The sequence below is a fragment of the Hetaerina americana genome, unplaced genomic scaffold, assembly GCF_022747635.1.
Source record: "Hetaerina americana unplaced genomic scaffold, ioHetAmer1.1.p SCAF_111, whole genome shotgun sequence".
Taxonomy (NCBI): domain Eukaryota; kingdom Metazoa; phylum Arthropoda; class Insecta; order Odonata; family Calopterygidae; genus Hetaerina; species Hetaerina americana.
Window position 1 is genome coordinate 1,044,987 of NW_027286193.1, and position 6,474 is coordinate 1,051,460.

Below are 6,474 nucleotides of genomic sequence, written 5' to 3' on the forward strand. Positions count from 1 at the left end.
CGACAAATTTGTGGTAAAATTACCATAAAAGCGTCATGGTGAAAACGTAAACATTCATGGCTAGCTTACTTTCAATTCCAATAACTCTTCTATTGCTTCCCGTACCAACTGCTCAGCATCGTCGTTTTCACTAAAAATATTTGTCAACCGACCACCACGGCCAAGACATAATCTACACTTTAAACTTTCTTGTCGAGACATCTTCGTAGCACTTAAAAACGGCAACATTAAAAACTCGTAAACAATATATTCCAAGATGGCCGACTACATATCGATGGGTCGTTCGTTCTGAATCGATTACTAAGTGCGAGGTGTAGAGTCGATCTGGTTATATTTTGGCTCCAAGTGATCACCAAATTCAAATAAATTTCCGCATCTTATAATTATTTAATCTCTCACTTAATTGAGTGTAATCATTCTTATCAACAAATAAAACTCTTCAAATAGCAAGAGTTTAAAATAGTATATGGTTACCTAAAAAGGACAATTTAAAAATAATATTACAATTCCGTAGTATTAGAGTTAACCTTATTTATTATTTATAAGTTAACCCCCAAGTTTCATCTTTTTAAAATGATGTTGTGATAAGCTGAGTTTTCGGATAAAACATTTTTCAGAAAGCGTCACTATTCAGAGTGAAAAAAATATTCATGAAATCATTTCTGGCATAAGTTACCTTTTTAATGTGTTAATGAACCAAGCACGAATTACTTAATACGTCATTTTTTTTGAGTTAATAAATTTTAACATCGGAAGTTGAAACAAAACCATGGCATGGATTTTTAAACATACAACGACTGTTAGACAGAAGACAAATGATTTGAAATAATTATAAAAGTAAAGTTTGAATTGCTCTGTTATTTGTTTTTAATTAGACCATTTAAATTGATAGTTATTTTCCTAAGTATTTGCTGATATTCTTCTGCTCAGTAATTTTCAAAATAAATGACGTTTGTAATGTGAATTCATTAATTCCGGGTTTTCGTTTAATATAAAGAGGCAAGTCCAAAATCATGTGTTAATTACTACTCATACCTTTTTAGCAAAAGCTACAATATTAATATTTAGATTTTTCTTGACCTGTTTACTCCAGAAAAAACTTGCTGTAAATCAAAGTTTTAATGGCAGTTCTGTGTTATTATTAAAATAAAATTCCGTTTATTTTGAATGAATAGTGAATTAACGATTTCATGCATCATTAAAATTCAATAATGATCCATCCTTTGGATTTCTCCCAAACAATCCCCAAATTCCTCCCTTATTTGCCCATTTTTATCCGTTTTCAGTCATGTCTGCTTAACCTCCTACATTTTTCTCCACACACATAATACATTAGGCTCCAATGAACGCCTATTATACATTTAGCAGGACAGGTGACAATAGAAGAGACGGCATGCCATAGTCATACTCCTAAAGCTGCTCATACTGATTCTTCTTTCCCCATGCGCCCCTGATAGCAGTTTCAGACATGGACAGTATGTGGAATAGCGTCCTTTCCTATCTGGGATGCATCCCTTAGATACTATTCCCACCCATATTTGTATAATCAAAGCTAGTTGTTCGTTATTATGGTAGTTCAAACGATCAGACTTTTCCATTAGCTCAAGATAATAATAGTATTATGGCCCTATGATATAATCCCTACGATACTCTGCCTCCCAGATTTTCCTAGGCCCATTTATAACTATTAGAGCAGTTCATCAAATTCTATCGAATAATTATTTTGACGAGTTATCTTAAAGAAGCCTAGTGAAAAAATGGTACAGTAGAACTTATAATTTAATTTCATTACTCTAGAACTACGACGGCTGATAGATGCCTTTATTTTTGGTTAATCTTGAATGTTTGCCTCGTAAACATTGGTTATTGTAAACCTTTTGACACGGATCTTGAAATGAAAGAACGGAACAGCAATGTTTTCATTCATTTATTTATTTTCCAATTCTATGATTTCATTGATACTACAAAAGATCAAAAATATCTTAGGAAAGGCGGATTCCGATTTTCCAAGACTCCGCATTGAATGAAATCTGAGTAATCGCGAGAAAGGTTTTCATATGTGTGATCTGGAATAAGATCCTCTCTTTTTACACCAGCCTATGCCTTTTGCATTCGAACAACTTCCTAACAAATGAAAAACGAAATGCAAGTGGTCAGCAGACGAGCTACGTATTTTATATGTTATTGCAATATTTAAAACTTTAAATGCTGCGTGAAGTAATGTGTGAAAAACGGCCGTGTACTTCTATAGTTGGTTTTTAGTTCAATTCTTCTGTAGACTTGAAAACGATCAGAATATCCGCTAAAGCCGTATTTTAACTCTGCAGATGGTGTTTAAACAGTCGTGGTTTTTATCGATGTATCGGCGAGAAGACTAATTTACACTTCATGCTGGAAAAGAAAATAGACAATTTAATAGATGTTAAAGAAAGTTCAAAAGAATATTTTCCTAGCTCTTTAAATTATGTGTTTAAGATATTTCCCAGATCTGTCGAAAGAATGAACAAAACATTCACCAAGTAATTAGTTTTTTTGCTTTCCACTTTATATTAAAGAATGCCTATCATACTTCATCGCATAATAAACATGTATTAAAGGGTAGATTTTTTAATTTACCTAATTCGTAGATTACATTGAAATAACCCCAAATATTAGGATCGGATTAAGATCATTTATTTCCATTTCAATCCATAGCTTCACAACTCAATTGAGTGTATCAAAAGAAAAACGAAATGCAAATGCCCTGCTATAACGTTGTTTACTTAATTCTTTCGGCTGTGTTAATAACTTTTAATACACGTTCAATACATTTTGACAAATTGCATTATTTCTCTGACGTTAGATTGTCTAGTAAATCAATGGGCGTATCATTGATCAACAGTCGCGGTCTGTTGGTCAATGTTTTCGGTTTAGAATACTAAATTCCAAATAAATTTGGAAAATACGATAGAGGATTTAATAGATGCCAAAGTAAGTAAAGTTGTCTTGCTAAGTGTTTTAAAAATTTTGTTCGTTAGATATCTTTAATGAAATGGTATTTGGTTTATATATTCCGTACACTGTTGTCCAAATGTTTAGGCGAGAGGAGTTACGTGCATTCTGGTGTTAATACATGTTAATGGCATAGTCTATTAGGTTGTGTCCATATCCTCACAACATATCTCCACAATGGTTCCTTTTTTTCTAAAAATGATTAACCTCTGTTTATTATTTAACCAATTACATAGTCTGCTGTTGTATTTCTTTGGCAAGATTAATAAAATGCATCAGATTTCTATTTTGTTGTCCTTACCAAAACTTACATTTAAATTGTAGTCCACCATGCAGTTATATGTAATCTCTTTTATGAATAGTTGATGTCAGCAATTTAATTGCCTTTTGGTACAATTGTTATTTTTTTGCAAAATGAGTTAGTCTCATATAATTCTCATTAGAAATATATGAAAGAGTTTTGACATAAGGATTTATTACATTGATACTCTAATTTATAAATTTTGACAGAGCATTTTAATGAATTATGGAATTTTAATGCTTTGCAATACATTCCTGGTGAATTCGAGAAAGATTATTCTGACAACTTGATTGACAGTGATGATATTGACAAGAGGGCTGTGGCATCCCAGATGACATGATCATTGTCAAAGAGGAGGTTGATATTGCCATTGGATGACCTACTTCTCCAGAAGGTGATATTCATTCATCAATTGTTGCATCAATACAGGAAGGTAGCAGTCATTGGTCAGACAATGAAGAGGCAGGGAATATGATAACTGATCATACATATTCCAGCATAAAAAAATTCCTATTCACGTGGAAAATAAATTTATTATTTAACGCACTTTCTCACCATTCTCCCTTCCAATAATCTCTCCCTGAAAGTATAATAGGATCAGGAAGCCAATGACATTGGACAAATGAAAATCAGTCTGCATTACTGTATAGTGTATCAATTCCACCCTTACTCTGTCGACTTTCCATAGCCTCAGTCAGCATTTATACAATAGTTTTTATACTAGTTTCATTTGTGTTAATTTATTATTTAATTTTTAATGCCTAATTCTTCTTAAACCTCAGTAATAATTACCTCACTAAGTCCTATCTGAGTCACCTGGCAATTTTCATGCATACCTATGTTTTTTCGTGTCCTAATAAGGAATAAGTAATAGCTAATCCTCATCTTTAACCTGCAGAACTCAATGCCTTTCTTCATGTGGTGATTTCTTGTCCACAAACTGTGGTCTTGGACCTAATCACCCTGTCTACTCTGCCTTATATCTTATTCCAATCTTATATCACTATCATATGTTACAAATGTTACTCTCTTATTTTCCTGCATGAACTCATTATTTATTATGTTCTGTAAAGGTGGTAAATCCTCTCAATTTCTTTCTGCTTATGATTGCTTTGTATGTAGACCAGAATGATGATCAAGGGTGTTGATCATATGTGCACTTCTACCGATAATAATTTATCAGTTCATAGGTCTATGAAAACTATGCTTTTATAAACATTTTCATTCACCATTTTGTCCATCCTTAAATATAATATCACGAATATCAGGGTTTCAGGGCTCATTATTTTGTAATGCCAGGGTCCATCTAAGACATAGCCACACAGGTTTTTAAATAAATGATTACAACTTTAATGACATGTTATTTAGATGGAATATTTATTCACCTTATGCCCTAGGCTTTTTTGGGCAATTAAAAGTATCCCAATTGGAAGAATTCTAGAGTGAGCCTTGAGGTTGTTATTGATTCTAATACGAAGGGTTGTGGTATAATGTCCAATATAGAAGGTATTGCTAGGTTGGCACTTCAGACAGTGAACCTCATCATATAACAAGCCTTTAATAATTTTACTGTCTGGATCTTTCAGCTTTAATTTCACATAACTCAGAAATATGATTATTGAAACACTTTTGAAATGTGGCTTTTGAGAAGGTAGGGTAGACAGAAAGGAAAACAAATCAGTAATTGCTATTGGTAGATTGAGAGGGAACTACTGGGAAACACCTTAAGGAGGAAGAAATGATGAAGTCAGAGTTTTGGGCTATCTGATGGTTTCAGCCCAAAGCACTTATAAAATGGCATGGTTTGCAGACTAAACTCTAACAAAGAAACTGCCTTAATACCAAAATGAACCCTCAAAAAAGGGAGTAAATGTTAGCCAAAGATATTGAAATGGCATTTACAAATTGCCAACTGAAAAAAGTTATTTGCATTTTGATTTTACATATACTTGATACATATCAACTGATGGTACATAATAACTAAAAACAAAACACTGAGGGCAGTGAAAAGGCTTTTCCTGATGAAAAAGTATACCCACAACAGTGGTGAGACCATCTTATCTTGTTCCAGCAACTGATCCTTTCCCAGGCATCCTTCCTCCCAAGGAATCCTAATTACGCACTCATCCTTAATTTCCAATTCTTAATTTAAAGACAAGCAGAATCATTCATTATTTGAAGGATCTTGCAAGATCAAAGAAAAGCATTAGAGATGCAAAGATGTTTTCATACTTCCATAGTTATAATTACTGATAAAATTGTTTACATACTCCTAACCACTAATGCAAACAGAGGTATATAAACTGCAGTCATTGCTGGTCACAATAACTTAAGTGAGGTGATATGATAACAAAATGGAAAGTGCAAATTCATGTAAAGAGGGAAGATAATTAAAATTCACATAGCAAAGAACAAAACTGATTTCAAAGCAAAGAATGCTAACTATGCAAGCAACATGAATATGAACACTCACCAAATTTTCTGCTTCATCATTGCTGGACCAGTCACCTTGCATTGATTTGAGCATTGGCAATTCTACATCCTTTACAGGAGCAACAGAGCAACCACTAGAAGTGCCAACCTCCTCTTTGACAGGGATCACATCATTCCGGACATTCACAGCCTTACTCTCTTCAGCATAAAATTTGCAGACAACATGCAATTTATACAAAATGTCAATAAAGATATGACTTCATTGCAAATAATTTCTGGTGTTTTAGCATTAAGTAGCACTTCTTTTGCTAGGAGCACTGCTTCTTCTCTTGGGACACTTGTGAATAAGTTTACAACATCAAATGACACTAATATGGAATTCGTTGGTGGAGTTATATGTGTTAAGGAGTTTGTCAGTTCTATGGAGCTCTTTATGCTATATTTTCCATGAAACTGGGAATGTTCTACAAATTTGCACTTCACAACCCTAGAATTATTTCTTGTTTAATGGAAACCTATATCAACCATTGGAAGGTCTAGCTATGGGCTCCCCCCTATCACCTCTACTGGCTGAAATATTTCTGAATAACCTAGAAATGGTACTTTTCAAAAGTGAAAATCCTCTCCTCAAAAATGTGCACTACTGGTTCCGTTAGGTAGATGATGTATTATGTTTGTGGACAGATACAAAGAGACAAATGGTAAATTTTTTAAAGCTCATCAATTCTTTAACCTCAAGGATTTAATTC